General features: G+C 34.3%; 1 protein-coding gene across 5 annotated transcripts in view; it reads left to right on the forward strand.

Moving 5' to 3' along the window:
• Nucleotides 1-23,350, forward strand: part of PLAG1 (PLAG1 zinc finger) — a 70,429-nt gene that overhangs the window by 31,937 nt on the left and 15,142 nt on the right. The window lies entirely within an intron of this gene.

The raw sequence follows: 23,350 nt of genomic DNA on the forward strand, positions 1-23,350 counted from the left end.
AATTATAGTGTCATGTTTGGATTTGTCATATTTGGGTTTGGATTGGAGGGAATAGTTGGTGGGCAACATTTGAGGGGAAAAGTAATATAGGATATAGGGTTGGAGCAGTAGGAACTTTGGGGTTCAAAAGTACTCAGGTGGGGAAAATGTGAGTTGTGAATTTGTTAATTCTTAAGAAATGAATTTGTTGTTCAGATTCTTTGTGACCTCATTGAGGTTTTCTTAGCAAAGATACTGAAATTGTTTGCCATTTCTTTCTCTAGTTTATTTTACAGATGAGGAAACTGAGGCAAACAGGGTTAAATGACTTAATCAGGATCACATAGATAGTGTTCAAAGCTGGATTTGAACTTAAGGTCTTCTTAACTCCCATTATCCACACTTAGTTTATTATCATCCCTAGTTTTTTAGGCCTTTGTTGAAAAGGATAGTTAAATTCAAGTGACAAAACTGTTTGAAAGTGGAATTGTAGGAAGCCCCAGGAAATGCTGGGAAGGAACCTAGTGTATGGGCGTTCCAGAAGAGGTAGGAGCTAGACCTTTTCCTATTTATCCAATAGACTCGGGAATAATTATTTTGAACTTCTATTTGGTTAATATATATGACTGTTTTACAAAGTGTTTTATAAATATTATCTCATTTGAGCCTTACAGCAACCCTGAATAGTAGGTGCTATTATCCCCATTTTACTGATGAAACTGAGATAAATAGAGGTACTTAAAAAGCTTAAACAGTATCACACAACTAGTAAGTGTCTTTGACAAGAATCATTCTTTCTAAATAAGTCTGGAATTAGTGGGCTCTGGATTGATGAATAAATATTTTAAAGAATATTCCTTGCTGCTATTTAATAATAATTATAATCCTTCAACATGTGTGCTGTTTTAAAGTTTACAATGTTTACAATTCTGTGAGGTAGGTAGTACAAAGTATTAAATTCTTTTTATAGATGAGGAAACCTTTGCTGTGCACTAAGGAACTTGGTAACTGTTAATTGATTGATTATATATAATAAAATAATTTAAGTTGTATTTTCTACCTTTATTTCATGCAAAAATATCTTTTAAAGTAGGAGATGAATTGCAACATATCAGCAAGTTAACATTTATTAAGTGGTATCTTATGAACTAAAACTATTTTTGTGGACTAACATATCCTAACTCTATAATAGTTTATAAATCTTTTTAAAGTTAACTTACTGTTAGCATTTGGCATGCTAATCAAAGAAAAGAGTATGAAAAGTTTATAATAAATCCATAGTCAGCAGTAAGTTATATTTTGTAAGATAATTTTAACTATTTTAGACTTTTCTGATATTTGAGAGATACACACAGGTAAAATAGACATATACAAGGATAATTATAATCCCTTTTCATACACAGCACTAATTTTTTTAAAGAATCTTTTGAAGGATATGAATAACTGGCCCTGTAGGGATGAATTTTTAAGCATATTTGACAGTCACTCTTTCCACTTTATAAATAACCTCATCCTTTTTTATTTAATAGCCAGTGTAAGTAAAGAGCTCCTGACTTTCTTTATTCCTGATTCCCTTTTGTTGCTTTTCATCAAAAAACTTGCTCATATTTTGAGCTCCACTTGAGAAATGGTGAATAAAAGGAACAGAAGAATAGGAGGAGGCGGAAATTAGATTTTTTTTTTGTGATAGAGCACTGTTTGGAAAACAGCTTTGTGATGGGTTGAGCTGATAAGCAGTAATGTAAGAGGTACCTAAGATATTTGAATTAAGGTACATGAAAAGATGGAATGAAAAACACAAGGAACTTTTAAAGGGAGTTAGAGAAAATGATAAAGGAAGGAAATTTGATCAGGTTAATTTTTTGCTTATTAAAACATTCCATATGTTTCCTTTTTTTCCCCCCTTTTAAAACACTCCCAGGAACTTAGGAAATAGGGTGTGGCATATAATAGTATCTGGGTTCCATTTACATACAGATAATATTCCAATATAATAGCTATAGGAATAACCAGATTGTTTTGTTAAAAACAAATATTGCAAAAGTCTAAGTTAAGTATTATGCATATACATTCAATGTTATTTTACTCTTAGGTTCTAAATCATTTGATCTGATGTAAATTTTCAGTAGAGGAATAAGAAGACTTGAAGAATATTTGCAATTTGATTTCAAGATAAAAATTGAGTTCAGTTCTCATTTTTCTACCTTACAATGCCAATTTCTTCAAGTTGTTTTTTAAAGTGTTCCCTGGACAGGGATTAGAGTCTTTGCTATATAGTATTATTACTTTTATTAGTTAGTTTAATAAAGCACTGTTGGAAGAAGTAGCTTCACATAGAACTTCACATTGTTAATGAGATTTTATTTGTATGTAAGTTTGCCATGGAGTATTTGTGAAAAGATGATAGTATGAATTGCACAGAATGAAAAAAGAATGACTCAGTTGGGCTTTGTGAAGTTGCTTTTCAAAAATCATGGATCCATTGATTTAATGTTTGTTAATATAGTGTGTTTTCTTTAGAGATGATTATCTGGGAAAGATGAGTTTGAACAAAAGAATAGCAGGTACCATTTTTGTGCATCATCTCTCTTCCTTCTCGATAGCACCCCACTTCGCCCTATATCACTGAAATAAATACCAGACATGGACACAAGGTGGCACAGCGACTACACACAGTTGCTTCCTGGTATCCCAGGGAAAAAACAAAACAATAACTGGAAGCCAGGAATCTCTTGATTCTTAGTAAATCCCTGTGAAACGCAAGAGAGTTGGCAGTTCCTTTTATATAGTAAATCCCAGTTATCCACATATAGATAACTGAACAGATTCGAAGACTTATTGCTGTTCCATGACATCATATTCCAATTGGGCAACAGGATATTGACAGTATTTCTGTTGTCTTGGTTGTGACCCTGCTCCAGGCAAATGGGTTGCAGGGAATCAAATGGGAGAGTTTTCTGCTACCTTAATTTGGTGGCTTCTGAAGGTAACTGTCTCCTCTCTTTTTTGTACTAGTAGATAGTACTTAATAGTTTTTGTCCATTATTCTGCACTTTGCAAATACAACATTCCCCAATTTGGGGTACTTAGTGTCACTGTTTATATATCTTTATGTATAGACCCCATTTTCAGACTCCATTTTTATTTTCCTTTTAAAAAACAAGAGTTGATGGCAATTTTAAAAATTAGTTTGTATAATGATCTATTCCTTGTTGATTGTCTTAGATTGGTGTTCCTCTAAAGTCCTTTTTCACCCCCATTTTTAAACATGGGGGGGGGCAGGGTTCAGGAGCAGGAAGCCTGAGACAACCTAATCACACTCCATCACTGAGATTTAAGGATCAGGCTCATAGTTTTGCTAGAACTGGTTAAGAGCTATTCAAGTTGACGCTAACATTACTTGAGGCATATAATTATATGTATGCAATTTGTATGTATGCAATTTGTAAGTGACCTAGAGTTTGAACTTCAAAATTATTTCAGAAATGCTAACATTTTTGACTATAATAATTTCTTATTAACTGTGGTTTCTATTTCCATTTCAAAGTATAGGAAATACACACACACACACATACACACATATTACACATACACACACATGAAAATGGAAAGACATTAACTTCTCAATGGGAACAAAAAAATTACATGATTCTAAATGTTTTGTTTTGAACATGATAAGGAATCCTAGTTCTATCTTTAGTATCATAAATTTTTTTATCCAGATTTGGGACAATGTACTCTAAGAATAGGATCCTAGGAAATAACAATGAATAAGATTCAATGCCTCCTCTTTGCAGTGTGAAGACAGTAAAGGAGATGGTTTAGAAGGATAGAATTGTGTTTACTACTACTATGAGCAATGTAGTGATCATCTAATTCTAGATTAGGAAGCAATAAAATCCAGAGGGATTCACATTGCTTTCTGATAATTATTCAAGCTCAAAACTTAAAATCACTTAAAAATTATTTACTGATGACTTTTTAACAAACTAACATAAGCCAAGTAATTATGCTAATAAATACAACCAAATCCATAGTTTTTCTTTAAGGATTTTACTGTGGTCAATGGATTTTATCCCAGAATTTATTCAACTTCCCTTGCTTCTATAGTAGAACATTTAGATAGGAAGTGTGATATGCTTGTCTTTCAAATAAGAGGTGAATTAACTTGGTTTCCTATGTGTTTTAATTGAGAATTTGATTTGTTGAGAATGTGATTTAAAACCATATATGCATCTTTAATAAGGCCACAATGGCATTTGTAAATTAATAATATTGTTGTCTGTTTTTTTTTTTTCTTTTGGATGGCACTGAGTCAGGAGGAGGAGAAAATAAGCAAAGAGAAATATAGAAAATAATTTGGAGATAATCATAGCAAGGAAGGCATTAGTACTAAAGGTTTCTAGGAAAGGTTTCTTGTAGGAAGTGAAATCTTAGCTGAACTTTGAAAGAAGCAAGAAGACAGAGATAAAAGGGGAGAGAATATTCCAGGCATGGACAGCATCCAGTGAAAAAGCTTGGAACTGGGAGAAACAAGCAAAAAAGTCAGTTAATATTCATTCATACATAAAGATGCATGAAGGGAAATAACATTTGAGAAAATTGGAAAAATAAAAAGATGCAGTCATCAGTATTAATAAATATACTTGGCAAAAAATAAAAGAAAGCTTGAAGGAGGGATAGAAAGCTGTGAAATTAATTTTTTTAAAAAACAAAAATGATACTAGCTGCTTTTCAATTCATAATTAAAGCTTGATTTTTCAGTAAATTTCGTTTTTTTAATTTCTTAATTTAAAAAAATTATTATAGATTAGTGATAGCCAGATCACTTTGGACATGTATTAGAATGGAACCTGGTATCAATATTCTAGACTTATAAATTTCTGTTTTACAATATTTTAAGCTGGATTCTGCTAGGTATGCTGAAGTCATATAGCTGCTTTGTGGAAAGATGATTTGCAAATAAGGTTCCCAAATCATGTTTCTGAAGCTATAATTCACTTGGGAATTTTCTCTGTTTGCATGACTTTCAATTTTCACAGCTATCCATATCTCTACTGACCAGATACTCTCCTAAGATTCAATTCTAGTCTTCTGTGGCCTGCCCCATATCTCTATATGAAACTCAAACTCAGTTCTTCTAAAAATGAACATCATTTTTCTGTCTCTTGAATTTCTAGCTTCTATAATTTTCCCATTCACCCAAATTCAAAACATTGAGGTGTCATCTGTGACATATTGCACAAGTCACCAAAATAACATGGATCCTTGCTTGAATGTCTCTTGCATCTGGCACTTTGTTTTCTTTCCTAGTACTGCTAATCTAATTTAGATCCAATATGAAACTTTTGAGCATCTGGACAGGTTTTATCTGCTAGTTTGCATATTCTTTCCAATAGAATGTAAGTTCTTTGAGGGCAAGGGCTTCTTTCCCCTTTGTTTAAAAAAATTTTTTTTTAAAATTCTTAGTATTTTATTTTTCCCAATTACATATAAAGGCAGTTTTTAACATTTGTTTTTTAAACTTTTTTTTTTACTTTTTTAAACTTTTAAGTTTTAAACTTTTTAGTTTGTTTTTGTTTTTTTTTTTTAACTTTGAGCTCCGAATTCTTTTCCTTCCTCCATCCCCTTCAATCTGTAGTCAGACACCATCAGTTCTTTGTCTGGGGTTGGATAGCATTTTTCATCCTAAGTCCTTCAGAGTTGTCTTATATTTTGTATTGCTGGTAACAGCTAAGTTATTCAGAGTTGATCATTATACAGTATTGCTGTTACCGTGTTCACAGTACATTTCATTTTTTATCACCTCATAGAAGAATTTCTAGGATTGCTTTTGAAAGCAAGAGCTCATCATTTGTTACAGCACAATAGTATTTCATCACAGTCACATAGCGATTTGTTTAGCCATTCCCCAGTTGATGGACATCTTCCCAATTTCCTACTCCCTGCTACCAGAAAAGAGCCACTATAAATATTTTCATACATTTAAATTCTTTTTTTAAAATACCTTTTTGGATAAAGACTTAGTAGGGGCACTGCTAGGTCAAAAGATATACACAATTCTATAGCCCTTTGGGCATAGCTCCAAATTGCTATTAAACAGGGCTTCTTAAACTTTTCTACTTATGACACTTGTTGCCTAAGAAATTTTTATACAATCCCAGGTATGTAGATATAAAAAAAAAAAACTAGTATGCAAATCAAATATGTAATGATGATAAATCATAATTTCATGACTACCACTGTTAGTGGGCCAGAACTCTGTACTTGAAGCAAGGATTCTTACAAGGTGCTAACTCAGTGGAATTGATAAGACAATGGTTATCTAGTTTAGCGTGGTGATTAGCACATGTACTTTGTACTTAATATAGATCTATAAGATTCACACCTAAGATGATGTAATTAAAATAGAGCATATAAAGTGGGACAAATTCAGCCAGGGTCAGAGCCAGAGAAGACAGAGGACTGGAGGCAGGAGCTCAAGCTCTTGGAGCCAAGGAGAGACATTCACTCCACCTCACACCATTGTGGTGCCTGGCCTCCTTCATTTCCTCCACTGAGACTAAGCTAGCCGAGGCCCCAGACAGTTAACTATCCTTATGTTGTTAAGACGGTATTAGAGAATTTGGCTTATAAAATTTTAACCCCTAGTGATTGGAAATCTATAGCAAGGACATGTTTAGAAGCTGGACAAAACTTACTGTGGCTTTCAGAGTACAGTGAACTCTGTAGAATACAAGCCCAATAAAATAGGCAAACCGGAGTTAATATGCAAGTCATCTTTGACCAACTAGCAGGTAAAAGGTCAGTATGCAGACATTTCAGTACATATTAATTACCCTTTGATAGTATATGAGCAAATTGCTGTTGCTGATATCAAAGCATAGAGCTCCCTCCCAGGAAAACAAGATCAAGGGGAAGCCTTCATGAAAATAGAGGAAGGTTCAAATGAACCCTTTGCTGATTTTGTGGGACGTCTGCAGACAGCTGTCGTATGAACTATTGATGGAGATGCAGCTACAGGAATTATGATAAGACAACTTGCTAAAGAAAATGCTAATGAGATTTATGGAAGAATTATATGGGGATTACACAAAGATGGTCCTTTAGAGGAGATCATAAGACGCTCTGTCACAGTGAGCACAAATGCCTTTTACACCCAGGCTATGATGTAGAACATGGGAAGACAGGGTCCTTCCTGGCAAGAGACTTCCAGAGAGACTCATCAATGCTTTCAATGTGGCAAAGTAGGGCATCTGAAAACTCAATGTAGGCATAGAGAGAGAGTGAGTGAGAGTCCAGGGTGGGAGAACAAGACCCAAAACCCCATGTCCAAAATGCAACAGAGGCTTCCACAAGGGGCTCAGAATGTAGCTTGACCCAGAGTCTTTAGAAGTTCAATATTTTAATATGATCAATCAACAGAGAAGCAATCAGATGGGAGAAAGGGATTACAAGTGGGGAGAATACAGGCCTTTTAACTGGACAGAAGAGCAGTGACCAGTGCAAGCAGCTTCATTATAATCTCCAGGTGATATGGAGAGATCCAGAAAGTGGTGAATGGAAGAGACCAGATAGGGGCCTAGGCTAGCTTAGTCCCAGTGGAGGAACTGCAGGAGGCCAGCCACCACAATGTTATGAGATGGAGTGAATCTGTCTCCTTGGCTCCAAAAGCTTGAGCTCCCACCTCCAATCCTCTGTCTTATCTGGCTCTGTTCCTGGCTAAATTTGTCCCACTTTATATGCTCTATTTTAATTACATCATCATAGGTGGGAATCTTGTAGATCTATATTAAGTACTAAGTAAATGTACTGAACTAGAGAACTATTAATCATCTTGCTAAACTAGATAACCATTGTATTATCAATTCCACTGAGTTAGTACCTTGTAAGAATCCTTGTTTCAAGCACAGAGTTCTGGCCCATAATATACCACATTCAGTTTTGAGCCCCTACATGGAGTAATAACCCACAATTAAAGAAGCTGGACTCTAAAGAATGGTTGAATCAATTCACAGCTCCATCTATAATTCATTAATGTTTCATTTTTTCCCACATTTGAAAAGTGTTCCTATCTCTTTATCATTCATCATTTGGAATGTGGTTCTTATGTAAATTTGATTCAGTTATCTATATATTTGAGAAATAAGGCCTTTATCAGAGAAAGTTGCTTCACAATTTTTTTTGACAGTTACAGTTGCTGAATGTAATTCTCTCCATCCTACTCCCTTCCATTTATCCTATTTTCTCTCCTTTTACCCAGTCCCTCCTCAAGAGTGTTTTGTTTCTAACTACTGCCTCCTGCAATCTGTCTTCCCTTCTATCACCCCTCCTAACTTATCCCTTCCCCTTCTTACTTTCCTATATGGTAAGACCGGTTTCTATACCCAATTAGGTGTGTATGTTATTTCCACTTTGAGTCATTTCTGATGAGAGTAAGATTTACTAAGTCCTCTCCCCCTCAGTCTTCTCCACTATAAAAACTTTATTGCCTCTTTTATGTGAGATAATTTACCCCATTTTATCTCCTCCTTTTCCCTTTTTCTCATTGCATTCCTCTATCATCCCTTAATTTTATTTTTAAGATACTATACCTTCATTTTAACTAACACCTGTGCCCCCTCTATATAAATACTCCTTACTGCCCTAATAATGAGAAAGTTTTTAGGAGTTACAAGTATTATCTTTGCATGTAGGAGTGTAAACAGTTTAACTTTAATACATCTTTTATAATTTCCCTTTCTTGTTTACTTTTTTTAATGCTTCTCTTGAGACTTGTATTTGAAAGTCAGGTTTTCTATTCAGCTCTGGTCTTTTCATCAACAATGTTTGAAAGTTCTTTATTTCTTTGAATATCCATTTTTCCCCCTGAAGGATTATATTCAGTTTTGCTGGGTAGGTGATTCTTGGTTGTTACTCAACCTCTTTTGCCCTCTGGAATATTATATTCTAAATGCTCTGATCTTTTTAATGTAGAAGCTGCTAAATCTTGTATTATCTTGACTGTAGCTTTATAAAATTTGAATTCTTTCTTTCTGACTGCTTGCAATATTCTCTCCTTAACTTAGGAACTCAGAAATTTGGTGACACTGTTCCTGGGAATTTTCATTTTGTAATCTCTTTCAGGAAGTTATTGATGAATTCTTTCCATTTCTATTTTACCTCTGGTTCTAGAATACCAGCAGTTTTTCTTGATAATTTCCTGAAAGATGATGTCTAGGGTCTTTTTTTTTTTTTTTTTTTTTTTGATTACTATTTTCAGGAAGTCTAGTAATTTTTAAATGATCTCTCTTGGATCTGTTTTCCAGGTCAGTTGTTTTTCCAGTAAGATTTTCCATGTTGTCTTCTATTTTTTTTTTTCATTCTTTGGGTTTTCTTCTATTGTTTCTCGATTCCTCATAAAGTCATTGGTTTCCATTTGTTCAGTTCTAATTTCCAAGGAATTAGTTTCTTCAGTGCTTTTATACATACCTTCTTTTCTATTTGGCCAGTTCTCCTTTTAAGGAATTTTTTTTCAGTGAATTTTTGTGCCTCTTTTTCTACTTGGTCAGTTTTGCTTTTCAAGGTATCCTCCTCAATAGCTTTTTGTGCTTCTTTTATTATTTGGTATATTCTGTTTTTAAAAGTTTTTTTTTTCAGTATTCAGTATTCTTTACCAAGATCTTGACTCATTTTTCATGATTTCCTTGCATCATTCTGATTTTTCTTCTAAATGTTACTTTTTTTTTTCCCAAAATCCTTTTGGAGCTCTTTCATAACCTGAAACCAATTGGAACTTTGATTTTGTTGTCTTCTTTTGAGTATGTTTTTTGATCTTTCTTGTCACCATACTATCTTGTTATGGTCGGAATTTCTTTTCCCTCTTTGCTCATTTTTCTAGTTTATTTCTTGGCTTTTTGTTAAAGTGGGACTCTGCTTCCAGGGTAGAGAGTGCACTGTCACCAGCTTCAAGAGTTTTATATAAGCAGCTGTTTTAGATACTTCTAGGGATTTATAAGTTTTCATTTCTTCCAAGATAGTATGATTTAAGGGCAGGTGTATTTACTACTCTTCTGGCCTGTGCTCTGTGTATGACCACAAGCATTCTTTTCCGTCCTGGAATTGTGACAAGAGTCCCTGCTCTACTGCCACCACAAGCTCTGGTGTGCTAGTGCTCCTCCTCGCCCTGGGATTGTCTCCCAGGATGGCGATCCGGATTTGAGCGTGGGCAAAGCAACAGAATCCTGCTCCCATTGCCAACAAAGATACACCAACAGTCTCCTTCTGCTTAGTTGTTTACCCTTGGGGGCTGAAAGCTCTGGAAGCAGATGCTGCTTTTACTGATTCAGTGGCTCCCAAGGTCTGCTCTTGATTTTCTGAGGCCCATTCTTTGCAAGGACAATCTACACTGGACTTTGCTCCTTTCTCATTCAGGTGTGACAGACCTTTCTTGCCAGCATTTTAAGTTGTCTTTGTCTGGAAAAAATATTGCCCCATCTTTTTGTGGGTTCTGCCTTTCTAGAAATTGTTTTTTGGCATTATTCAAAGGTATTTGGAGGGTTTATGGGGAGAGCTCAGCCAAAACTATGCCTTTTCTCCACCATCTTGCCTCCTGTTTCCCTCTTTAACCCTTCTATTTTCAGCACATAGCAGTGCCTAGACTATAGGCACTTAAGTGATCATTGATTACACAGTGTAAAAAAAAAAAAAGAAGTTTGACTTTTGAATGTTGGCACTAATAAAATGACTTATTTCTCCTAAATTTTAACTTTGACCAGAAAGAGTATAATATTTATAATACAAAAAGTTAAGTATTGTATTTGTGATTTTTTTTTGTTGTCCTACTTTTTTAACATCACTATCAATTTCTAATGGCTCCCTCTCCCAAATTAACACATTATTCACATCTGAAAAAGTATAGCTTGCTTTTAGATCACATGCTTAAGAAGATGAAAGACTAGACATTTCCTTGGGTACTCATGATTTAAAACCTCTCTATAATAGAAACTGTGCATCAGAGATGAAGCGTTTTCGTCTGTCTCCATGGTAGACTACAGTGGTCAAATTCAAATAGAAATAGATCTCTATAGGCTGCATATTGACTTAGAAAACCACAAATCAGAAAACTTGAGGAACTAGGTTGGATGCAGTATCTGTGGGGAATGGTGGAGAGCATAGCTTTTTTTATGGCATTCAAATAAATCTGAAGGAAAGAGTCTAGAATCAAGCTGTGTAGAGAGCTGAAACTCTGAAAAGGTGTACTTGAATCACACAGCAGAACAAAGGCTAATTACCTATTCGATGTGAAATAATGGCTCTATATACATATATTTAGATGAGATGGTGATGTGATGGCTCTCCTCATGATTGGTGCTTGCTGAATGTTTGGTGGTAAGGTAATTGGAGGGCTTGAGGGAGAGTAGTCAGTCTCACTTGGCTGTAGGACGAGGAGAGAGGCTGGAGAATCCAGACTCCAGAATCCAGGATACATCTTGGGCAAGCCACGTGGCAGTTTGCCTGCTTCCCTCACTTCTCCCTCTAAAGACCAAGAACTTGGATTTATCCTGACTCTGACTGATCCTGAGGCCCTCCAGGGAACTAGCCCAGACATTATAAAGCTGAAACCCATTCTTTCTTCCCCAAAAGGGGACATGGAACAATATCCTAGGCTGATGAACCTTGAATTATCAAACCCATAGGAAGAGGCTGAAACAATTTAAGATCTAACCCCAGAGAAGCCATTATCAGAAAGGAAGAAGTCAGAATGTTAGTAATAGAGTAGAAATAAAAGGAAGAAAGAATGAAATTACCAAAGATCTCAAGTAGAAGAGAACTGAATAAACCTAGATTTGTCCTGGTCAGGTTGAGCACTAGAAATGAGAACATGACTGCATTTAAAAGTAGAGAACCTGCAGGGAAGTGGATGAGGAGGCAAGGATTGTAAATTGGAGAGGGAAGACCTCTAATGCATGTACCTTGGCTAAATAGAAATGTTCCCTGAAGGTAAATAGAGATTTGGCACTCGGTGTTAACTTTGAGCATTTTCTGAAACTTGGAGAGACTACTCATCTTTTGCCTTGACTAGAGAAGTCTGAGCTCATTGAAGCTTGGGAGAATGGGAGAACATGGGACTTAGGAGATTATTTTAAAGCTTATGGATAAAGGAAGGCTAAAGTCAGTGATGAGCTGCATATTAAGGAACAGGAGTTGGGAATTCTTCTGTGGGTAGCAGTCCTTACTGTCACTTGCAGGAATTGGTATTTTTCTAGGAGTGTGAGTCATAGTAGAAAAGAGATGAAGGGCTAACTCCACAAGACAAGTGATGGAAAATGCTTAGAGAGCCCAGAATAACCACTGTGAAAGTTTGGGACTTTATGAGGGATTCAGAAAGTAGATAAATATAGACTATGAAACAGAGAATGAGGGTCTAAAGTAGACAGAATGGATGGGGGAGAAACTGGGAAGAGAAATTCTCTCAGGAAAGGAGCAAAGAAGATGAAATTTTAGAAGTTAATCAATAGGATAAGTTAAATAGTAAACAAAGAAACTATATTATGCTAAAAGGAACTATGTAGATAGAAAATCAATATCAGTATTAAATGTATGTGCTCCAGATGCCTATTCAGAAAGGAAACAGTAACTGGGCTATGGGAATACAGAGTAACAATAAAGACAAGATATTTCAGTGTCCCTTTCTCAGTTTTAGATAAATCCAACAGAAAGATAAACAAAAGGGGAAATATAGAATTTAACAAATTTCTGGAGACTTTAGAGTTAAAAGATTTATGGCATCTTCTAAATTGTGCGGCAAAATAATATACACATTTCTCAAGCACTACATGAAAACTTTATAAAAACTGACCATAAAATTAAGACACCTAGAGATTGCAAACAAATGTAAAAAGGCAGAAATAGTAAATACAGTCACTTACTTAGAGATTACATATAGAAGGCATTTAATAATGAAAATACTAAAAAAAAAAAAAAAAAAAAAAGGGAGACAACAATGAAATAACAAGTGAGCCAGAAAACAAATCATGGAAACAGTAATTTTGTAAAAGAAAATAATAATAATGAAATAACATACCAAAATTTCTGAGATGCCATGAAAGCAGTGCTCAAGGAAAGAGTCACATCTCTACAAACATACATTAAAAATTTTTTAAGAGAATTAATGAACTGAATATGCATTTTTTAAAATTAGAAAGCCAACAAACTAAAATTGCTCAGAACTGGAGATGTAATATTAGAGGGGAAATAATTATACTGGAAGCAAAAGACCTATAAAAATAATAGATAAAATTAAAAGCTTGGTCTTTGAAAACATTAATGGACATATCTTTAGCCAATTTCATTTAAAAGAAGAGGGCAGAAAATCAAGTCAACAATAGCAAATAAGTAAACTGATCAGAGACTCAAAAGAAATAAAAAAATTATTTAAACCTAGTTACACACTTATATGCTAATAAAACTAAAAAAAACAAGGAAATAGGGCAATGCCTTAAAAAAATAGAAAGATCCCTAAACTGTCAGAATACTACTGGATAGAGATTTTAAATAGCTCATTATTGGGAAATGAAATAGAAGTAGATAAAAAGAAGCTACTCAAGGGAAAAAGAAAGGGGAAAAAAAACTGCTTCTGTCCTAATGGATCATAGAAGAATTCTGTGAAATTTTTTAAAATAGTAGATATACTACACAAATTCTCAAAAGTAAGAAAGAACCCTAGTAGAATATATGAGACAAGTCCGGTCTTAATACTTAACCCAGGAGATACTAAAAGACAAAAAATATATAAATAGGCCAGTATCATTAATGAATATTGATTCATTTTGTTAAAGAAGTCCTGTCAGAGTACATTGATTTAATGAAAAAAATCACTCATTATGATCAATTTGGATTTATATCAAGGAATTAATGATGAATCAATGTTAGGAAATCAATATAATTAAAAACTAAAATATCCCAAACCACATGATTATCTCCCTATAGCTAACAACAGTTTTTACAAAGTATATTTATGCTTTTAAAAAAATACAAATTATGTGGCTTGAAGGATTTTTTAATATGAAAAACCTTCTGTCTAAAACCAAAAGCAAACATGATATACAATGGGAATATACTACAACCTTTTCCAATAAATAAAGGAATAAAACTAGGATTCTCACTCTCACTTTTCTTTGATTTAGTTCTGGAAATATCATAAGACAAGAGAAATTTTAAAAAGCATAAAGAGGAAATATAACTTCCCCTGTATACTGGGGACATGAAAATCCTGGGAATACAACAAAATACTAATCAGGATATCTCTAGCAATATTTTAGGCTACAAAATATACCCTCAAAAATCAATTGCATTTTTACAAAATAACAATATCCAAGTAATAATAACAGGATAATCCCATTCCTAATAACTATAAAATGCACAAAATACCTGGGGATGAGCCTACCAAAATTATATTTAATTCCAAAGTGCTTCTTAAAGAAATAACAACAAATAGCTAGAGAACTATTCAGTGTCCATTAAAATTAAAAGCTTGGTCTTTGAAAATATTAATGGACAGATCTTCAGCCAATTTCATTTAAAAGAAGAGGGCAGAAAATCAAGTCAACAGTAGCAAATGAGTAAACTGATCAGAGAACCAAAAGAAATAAAAAATTTATTTAAACCTAGTTACACACTTATATGCTAATAAAACTAAAAAAACAAAGAAATAGGGCAATGCCTTAAAAAATACAAAAATCCCTAAACTACTGGATAGAGATTTTAAATAGCTCATTGTTGGGAAATGAAATAGAAGTAGGTCATGCCAGTACAATGAAAATGACAATACTACCAAAATTTCCACTTCTGTTGCTTTACCAATCTAAATACCAACAGTTTACAGGTCTTAATAAAATAATAATCAAATTCATTTGAAAAAACAGGAGATATTCTGCATTAAGGGAAGTGATAAAGGGAAGTTGGGATGAAGAGGGAGTATATACAGATATTAAGAATTTAAAACAGCAATTATTAAAACTGATACTGGTTAAAAAAAAACAAGTTGATTAGAAGATTAGATTAGTCAATCCTGGCTGTCAAGGAGCTTAGTTAAATGAAGAAGATAGATATGCAAGCAGCTATGTAAAAGTAAAGTAGATCCAGGATATATTGCAAATAATCTCAGAGGAAAGGCACTTAAGTTAAAGGGAACCTGAAAAGTGTTCTCATAGAAGATGATTTAGCTCAGAGTTTAGGAAGCTGGAATGTTGGGAGGCTAAAGTGAGGAGGGAAGGAATTCTGGCCATGGCGCCAGCCAGTGACAATGCCTAGAAAAGATGACTAGAAGGCATGAATGGACAGTATGTGAAGGACAGTCAAATGCAAGACTGAAAAGGTAGGAAGAAGGCAGGTGATGAACGACTTTAAATACTGGTAGATTTATATTTGATTCTGGAGGTAGTTATTTGTTCTTTGTTCTCAGAGAGGACTAATATCATCAGGTGATGTCTTTCACTTGTGAGTGAATAGGATTTAAGTGGGGCAGAATTGAGCAAAGTCATTAGCATCATTGACGCTTCCAGAGTCATGGAAAGTCTGGCGGCAAGACAAAAGTGAAAACAATTAGCAATAATCCTGATGGTAACAGGGAGTCACTGGAATTTAAGTAGGGGGGAGGGGGGAGGAGAGGGGCAAAAAGTGGGGGGGCATCTAGGTGGCACAGTGGATAGAGCAGCGGCCCTGAAGTCAAGAGATCCTGAATTCACATGTGTATGTGTGTGTGTGGTGTGTGTGTATGGTATTTTTTGAACCTACCAATTTATAAACATAAGTGGAACTATTATTCAGCAGCACTTCCATAAGACAGAAGTTATAGCTGCTTTGAAACAATTACACATCTATTAGTTGTTCTGCCTTGGATATTTATTATCTTTGTGACTCTGGGCAAGTCATTTAATCTGTGCCTCATTTTTCTCAGTGACTTTCCTCAGTGTGTTATTTCCAAATTTGCCTAATATATTGTTTATTGTTAATTAATTTTGATCACAATTTACGTATACTTTGTCAGCTTTATTAAATACGTTTTTAGTCATTACTAACATACTAGTATGTACAGGTAATAATTTGCCATGGAATCTGGAATATTTGCTTTTTTAATTAAAGGAATAGAGCAAAATGAGGAATGTGATGTTAAACATAGGGATTATTTATTTCCCCCATTTGATCTTTTCAGTTACCTTTTCCCATTCTTTACTATATAATTTAGAAATTTATACTTTTAAATTAGGCTATAAATTTTTTTCTAGTCATTTTTAACAGGTCCTCTCTGCTAATAGTGAGAAGTGGTGGGGGGTTTGTTGGTTTTTGTTTTTGTTTTTTGTATATAATTTCCTGATAATTTAAAAAAATATTTATTGATTAACTGAAAATATTCCTAATAAGTCCATTACATGTTAATATAAATATTATTTATATTATTTTCATGAAAACTATATTTTTATAACTTTTTATTGACAGAACATATGCTTGGGTAATTTTTTACAACATTATCCCTTGCACTCACTTCTGTTCTGACTTTTCCCTTTCCTCCCTCCACCCCCTTCCCTAGATGGCAAGCAGTCTTATACGTGTTAAATATGTTATAGTATATCCTAGATACCATATTTGTGTGCAGAATTGAACAGTTCTCTTGTTGCACAGGGAGAATTGGATTCAGATAGTAAAAATAACCTGGGAAGAAAAACAAAAATGCAAACAGTTTACACTCATTTCCCAGTGTTCCTTCTCTGGGTGTAGCTACTTCTGTCCATCATTGATCAATTGGAACTGAGTTAGATCTTCTCTTTGTCAAGATTTCCACTTCCATCAGAATACATCCTCATACAGTATTGTTGAAGTGTATGATGATCTCCTGGTTCTGCTCATTTCACTTAACATCATCTCTCCAAGCCTCTCTGTATTCATACTGCTTGTCATGTCTTACAGAACAATAATATTCTAAAACATTCATATACCACAATTTACCCAACCATTCTCCAATTGATGGGCATTCATTCATTTTCCTTTTTCTAGACACTACAAAGAGGGCTGCTACAAACATTCATGTACATACAGGCCCCTTTCCCTTCTTTAAGAGCTCTTTGGGATATAAGCCCAGTAGTAACACTGCTGGATCAAAGGGTATGCACAGTTTGATAAATTTTTGAGCATAGTTCCAAATTGTTCTCCAGAATGATTGGATCCATTCACAACTCCACCAACAATGCATCAGTGTCCCAGTTTTCCCACATTCCTTCCAACATTCATCATTATTTTTTCCTGTCATCTTAGTCAATCTGACAGGTGTATAGTGGTATCTCAGAGTTGTCTTAATTTTCATTTCTCTGATCAATAGTGATTTGGAACACTCTTTCATATGAGTGGAAATAGTTTCAATTTCATCATCTGAAAATTGTCTGTTCATATCCTTTGATCATTTATCAATTGGAGAATGATTTGATTTCTGACAATTTTTTTTAACCCTCAGCTTTTGGCACAAAGGTGATTTGCTCTACTTGTATTTATTTGCATTCAAAACTAGGTTGCTGCTCAAACTACTTTAATCCATATCTTGTACTTCACCTACATAAAATACATCTTTTCTCTTGGCTGTTAAAAACATGTATTTATTAATCTTAACTCAGCATTGATTTTATTTTGTTAGCAGGAAGAATTTTGAGTTGTTTTGTCTTCAACATAATAACCTAAAGTTTTCTGACAGTTTCTTTTATAAGAATTAAATTTAAGCTGTCCATGTTGATATAGAAAAGCAGTGTCTCAGATAATCCCAAGTGGGGATAATTGAAAATTATTTATTTATATTCGGAATGTAATTTTTTTCTCTTTTTTTTTCCTTCTTATTGAAAGAATCCATGCCAATCTGTGAAATTTCCCTGATCTTATATTATTCAGCTATCTTCCCTCAATAACCTTTAATTTTGCCTCACATAAATAGATAACCCTTCTCCTTGCAAATATAATCCCTCTTCACATTCACAAGTGATCCCACTCCTTCCCTTTGCTAGTAAATTGTCTCTCCAACATCCCTATACTCATTAATCTTCGAACGTTCCCTATCTACTGTTTGCTTCTTTGCTGCCTACCAATGTACCCATTTTGTCCCATCCTTAATAAAGCCTCCTTTGAAGCATCCATCCTCTTTGTACCCATGCCCTTTCATGGAACAGAACGATCTGTAATCAGTGCCTCTACTTCCTTCTCTCTTCTTCTCTTAACCATTTGAGATCTGGTTTCCCCCTTCATCATTCCCCTAGAACTGCTCTCTCAAAAGTAATCTATGATCTCTTAATTACCTCTAATGGCATTTTATCAATCTTCATTCTTTTGATTTCTCTGAAGCCTTTGACACTATTGATCACTTCTTCCTTGGTACTCTTTTAGGTTTTTTAGAACCCTTCTCTTGGTTTTTCTCTTATGTCCAACAACTCCTCAGTCCTTTCCCTGGAACTTCATTCAGTCCATACTTAGTAACTTTTCATGTTCCTCAAATCTTTGTTCCAGTCCTTTTTCTCCCTATATACTATTTCTTGAGGTTATCACATCAGCTCCCATGGATTCAATTATTATGTCTATGCTGATAATTCCATGATCTATTATCCACCCCTAACCTTTATTCTGATTTCCAGCTTCATACTTCTAACTACTTTAAGTGCCCAACGATAGCTTGAACTGGATATTCTGTGGCCTTCTTAAATTTAAGATTTCCAAATCTGAAATCATTATTTTCCTCTCAAAACAAATTTTAAAAACCGTCTTTTCCGCTAATTTCCCTATTTTGGTCTGTATCACCATCTTTCCAGTCACTTAAGTTCTCACCCCATATGTTATCCTCAGTTCCTCAGACTATCCCCTCACCCTCCCTTCAATATCCAATCAGTTATCAAGTTCTTTAAATTCTCCTTTCACAGTATCTGTTATATTCACAATTTTTCTCCTTCTGTCTTCTGATATTGCTACTGCCTTGATGCAGCCATGTTACTTCATACTGAGATTATTAGAAAAGCCTTCTGTTTGGCCTCCTTGCTGTACGTTTCTCCTCATCCCAGGCTATTGTCTACTCATCTATCAAAGTCATCTTTATAAACCATAAGACTGAGTATGTCATCCCTATTTCAATAAATTCATTAGTTCCCTAATATCTCCAAGTCAGATTTAAAAATCTACTTGTAAAGCCCCTCACACAATCTGATTTCTTTCTATCTTTCTTATAAGTTGTTTTACACCTTACTTCTTTCCATGTTGTCTGTGATCCATAAGCTCCCTTTCTGGTCTTCCAATAAAATACTATATCTCCTAAATCTTTCTGTATTTACTGGATGTTCTCCATTCCAGCATTCTTCTTCTTCCTCATTTCTGTCTCCTGATTTCTCCAGTTTCCTAATATAGACTCAGCTAAAATTTTGGCTTCTACTAGAAGCTGTTCCTGATCTCCCTTAATGCTAATGCCTTTCTTTTGAGATTACCCCTGTTTGACCCTGTGTATATATTATATGTACATAATTATTTGCCTATCATCTTATCCTTTTAAAAGTGAGCTCCAGGGGATAGATGGCACAATGGATGAAATACCAGCCCTGGAGTCTGGAGAACCTGAGTTCAAATCCAGTCTCAGACATTCAAACACTTAATAATGTACAATTATATCTTATTCTTGCCCTTCAGCCTTTGTTACCAGAATGTTCTCTAACTTTCTTCTTAACATTCTTCAAGAGCAGAGTCCATATATTAAAAGCATCATTTCACTTAAAATCAAAAAAAAAGGAATTTGAATCTTTACTTTAGCAACAACCCTTTGCCAAATCATGTAAGTTATATGGATCTAAATTTCTTCATCTGTAAAGTGGAAATTAAAAAACTTTATAGCCCAACTTTTTTTCCCTTATGAATTTTTCTTTTAATCCTTCTTGTCTAAAGTATATTTTTTAAAATATACTGTAATTCTCTTTTGTATCTTTTTTGTTTGCAGAGACCTGTGATTTCATGAATGAATGCAATTTTCTCTATGTGTATAATCTACTTTAATTTATAATTTTAAGTTGTCTGAGGCACAGGAAGGTGAAAATAGCTTTCTGATGATCATATTCTTATATGTATGTGTCAGATCAGACTTGACCCCAAGTTTTTTTGACTCTAAACTTTTGTTTTCCATCTCCTATATATCATATTGCTTTTCTAGTTATTGGACTTTTTTTTAGAGCATGTATTACTTCTTTGTGTTATCTTTTGTTTTCTTGGTTTTTTTATTTATAAATCTAGTTTAATTCAGTTTAACATCTTCTCATTTACATTCACATTGCATTTTGCATCTCTTACAGTAGCTAACAAACTGCCATATACATATTAGGTAGGAAATAACAATGTTTGTTGAATTATTTAATGTGTCAGTGATTTATTTAAATAGGGGTCAGGTAATGGAAGTAACAGTATAGACTTTGGGATTGTTCCCCTATCCCCACCCCAGGGAAAATACTTGACTTTTGATATTCCTTTTATTATCTCCTTAGCAATATCTATAATTTAATTCTTGAATATCTTTGCAGATAGAGGTAAGTTGAAGTTTGTCCAAATGTTGAATGATCCATATTGCATAATTCTGATATTTTATTTCACCATAGACCTGAGTTTGGTCATTCAGAAGAGCTCAAGCCTTTAAATTTTCCCTCTTTCCTGACACTTAGTCCTTATTATGAGCATATAGTTCTGGTTTCTAACAGAGAAAAGCAGGGCACAGATTTATAGGAGATGCAATGTATAAAATGCTGAAGTCTAGAGTCAAGAAAACCAAAATTCTAATCTAGCTTTAGGCATTTAACTCTGTGATCCCAGACAAGTTAAATAATTTCTATCTACCTCAGTTTCCTCAGTTGTAAAGTGGGGATAATAAAGTCTCCCAGCATTGTTGTAAAGATCAAATGAAATAATATTGGTAAAGTGTTAAATACACACACAGCAGGTACTTGCTAAATATTTGTTACCTGTCCTTTCCCTCAAGTTGATAGGGAAATACCATTCTAAATAAGTCTTTGATCTCTCAGCTATTAAAAAATAATTAAACTCTTTTTAAAAATTGTTATTTCCCAATGACTACATCTTCCTAAACAAATAAATATAGTTAAATGAAACAAAGCAATATGACCATGTCTGGCACCATATGTCATTGTGTATGCCTCTAGCCCACCACCTCTTTTGCCAAGAGTAAGGAGACATAGTATAAATTATTAGTTCTCTGAAGTTACATTTAGTTAGGACTTAGATGTCTTTCAGAGGTTTTTTTTTTTCCTTTACATTATTATGGTAAATGTGAATATTAATTTCCTGAGTCCATTTATTTCTCTCATAACCTATTTGTCTTTACAGGTTTCTCTGAATACTTCACATTCTTCATTACTCATGATACACTAATATACCATTATTGAGTCATTTTTAAGAATGAAGAAAATAGCTAAATTTTATGCTATTCTTCAGATTGGTCACAAAATGAACGAGAGAGAATAGGGGATGGAGAGGGATAATTAACTTACAGTAAGATTTAAAAAGCAAGATTTATCAGAGATAAGCCAAAATTATGTTAATCATAGTATTAGTAGCAACAAAAACAAAAGAAATTACCAAAATTAATTTTATTAAAAAAATAAAATAAAACATGGGGCCCAAAGTATGACTATTTTACTTGGGAAGCAACCAGCATGATCACCATGATTCCAGAGTGTTTTAATGGTGATATAGAATGAATATGATGAGAGGAGTGTCTGGGAATTCATTTCCTTGTGAGGGTAGATTGTGACAGAAGAGGAGAAACATAGAAGTAGGGTAGTGGAACTACTTGTTTAACCCCAAAGTGTGAAGAGTGAGTGAGATTCTAGATCCTAGAACTGTAATTGAAGAATATTCTACAACAAGCAGCTTCCAGAGTTAATCTAGCAACTGCTGCCGTGTATTTTATCTTTTTTTTCCTCTGGAGAAACAAGAGATACTTTTGCTTTAGGGGACACATAAATTGTCTGTTATGTCCCATGTTATCCTTACAAGATTAAATTTAATTGATATTTAGAGTTGGGCACACAAGGAGGTATAGTATAATTGTAAAGATAATGAGATTTCTGAATTTGGAATAGAAGAGACTGGATTCTAATTTTGCCTTTAACATTTGACTAATTTTGTGACTTTTGGAAAATCTCTTTAAATGTTCTGAGATAAGCTTAGAGGCTCCTTATCTGTAAGATGGGTTTTGATTTGCATCCCTAACAAAATTCACAGACCTTTCTTGCTTCCCAATACCTGAAAGTGCATCTCTAGACCAGACCAACCAGTCAAGTCAACAATATTTAAGTGACTGTTATATGCCACACACTGTATTAAGTGCTGGATTTACAAAGAAAGAGGAAACACAGTTCCCACCATCAAGGAGCTTACAGTCTAATTAGAGGAGACAATGCAAATAACTATGTGCAAACAAAAAAAGATTTACAATAATTTGGAGATAATTTCAGAGGGAAGACACTAACATTAAGGAGGACTGGGAAAATCTTCTTGAAGAAGATGAGAATTTAGTTGAGACTTAAGGAAATTAGAAAAGCCATGAAGTAAAATGAGAGAGGAAGTTCCAAGCATGAGGGACAATCAGTGAAAATGATCAAGAGAGAGTAGCCTGTTCAAGAAACCGAAAAGAGGCCAGAATCATGGATGGGAGAGTATAGAGAGGGTGGGAGTAAGCTGTAAGAAGACTGGAAAGGTAGCAAAAGGCTTGATTATGATGGACTTTAAAAACCAGAGAATGGTATATTTGATTTTCAAGGTTTATGAATGGGGAAACGATAAGCATGCTTTAGGAAGATCAGTTTGGCAGCTGTGGAGAGTATAAAAATAAATATTAAGGCAGTATATTAGAAAGACTCATCTTTTTGAGTTTAAACTAGCCTTGGACACTTAATAGCTGTGTGACCCTGGTCAAGTCACTTAACCCCATTTACCTTAGTTCCTCATCTGTAAAATGAGCTGGCCAAGGAAATGGCCAACCACTCCGGTACCTTTGCCAAGAAAGCCCAATGGAGTCATGAAGAGTTGGACATAACTGAAATGACCAAACAACAACAGCTAGTATTAAGCATTTACTCTTTGTCAGAAAAATGTCCAAGTAGTGGACTGGAGTGAGGAGAAACTTGAAATGGGGGATGGCAAGATGAGAGGTATGATTGCCTCTGGTTAGAGCTGAAGAGGAACAGAGGGAGGTTTGAGGAAATGACATATTAGGAAGTTAGAGCATTTGAGAGATTATCATCATGTATAACAAAATCCCTTAGTATGAAGTCAGAAGTTTAGGAGGAGACAAAGACTGAAGCAGGTACTGAAT

The sequence above is a fragment of the Sarcophilus harrisii genome, chromosome 1, assembly GCF_902635505.1.
Source record: "Sarcophilus harrisii chromosome 1, mSarHar1.11, whole genome shotgun sequence".
NCBI classification, from domain to species: Eukaryota; Metazoa; Chordata; class Mammalia; order Dasyuromorphia; family Dasyuridae; genus Sarcophilus; species Sarcophilus harrisii.